Consider the following 837-nt stretch of genomic DNA (forward strand, 5'->3'; position numbering starts at 1 on the left):
ATGTTAGCTAATTGACTAGAGCTCATCTCATACTGCTGACATGTTTCAGATACACAATCCTCATCAGGACAGCTAGTTTTAGAAATGGTGTTTAACTTAATGTTAGCTAATTGACTAGAGCTCATCTCATGCTATAGCCATGTTTCAGATACACAATCCTCATCAGGACAGCTAGTTTCTTGCTACAAAAACTTTTCCTCCAAAATAATTTGAACTAAGGTGCAGACGTGCAGTTATTTTAAGCCGTTTAACAACAAACTAAAACACGAATACGCACCAAGTTGAACACATTCCTATTTCTAATGTGCCATGGAAAATTTAAAGAGGCAATATGCAAAATATTTTCAGTTGATTTTGGTGTATAGTTTCCTAACTTTCAAAAATTCTAAAAGTCGCTTGATCACCTACGAGGCATCATTATTCCGTCTTCAAAATATGACAATGTCAAGGTCAATTCAAGAGTAGAGGTCAAGGACGCGGGAAACCCCACTTGAGATTTACTTCCCCTTGAAAATTACACCGGATTTCCTAGACTCATGATTTAAAAATCGCTTAATGGATGTAAATATGCTATTTATGTCTATTTATCTACTTGAAGGCTATTTACATATATTCAAGACTGAAATCAATCCCTGAAAATGTTAAAATGACGACTCATCAATTTAAGATACTCCGTGATGTATAGAAAAGACATCTATAGAAATAGTGAGTAAAATTCCTAGTTTGAGATATTTTTGAAGGATTTATGCAATTTTCATACATTTCTAGTACTTCTGAAGACTATTTACATATATTCAAGAACTCAAATCAAATCAAAATACCACACCTTCCCTTAAT

Source organism: Lottia gigantea (genome assembly GCF_000327385.1).
Source record: "Lottia gigantea unplaced genomic scaffold LOTGIsca_356, whole genome shotgun sequence".
Classification (NCBI taxonomy): Eukaryota; Metazoa; Mollusca; class Gastropoda; family Lottiidae; genus Lottia; species Lottia gigantea.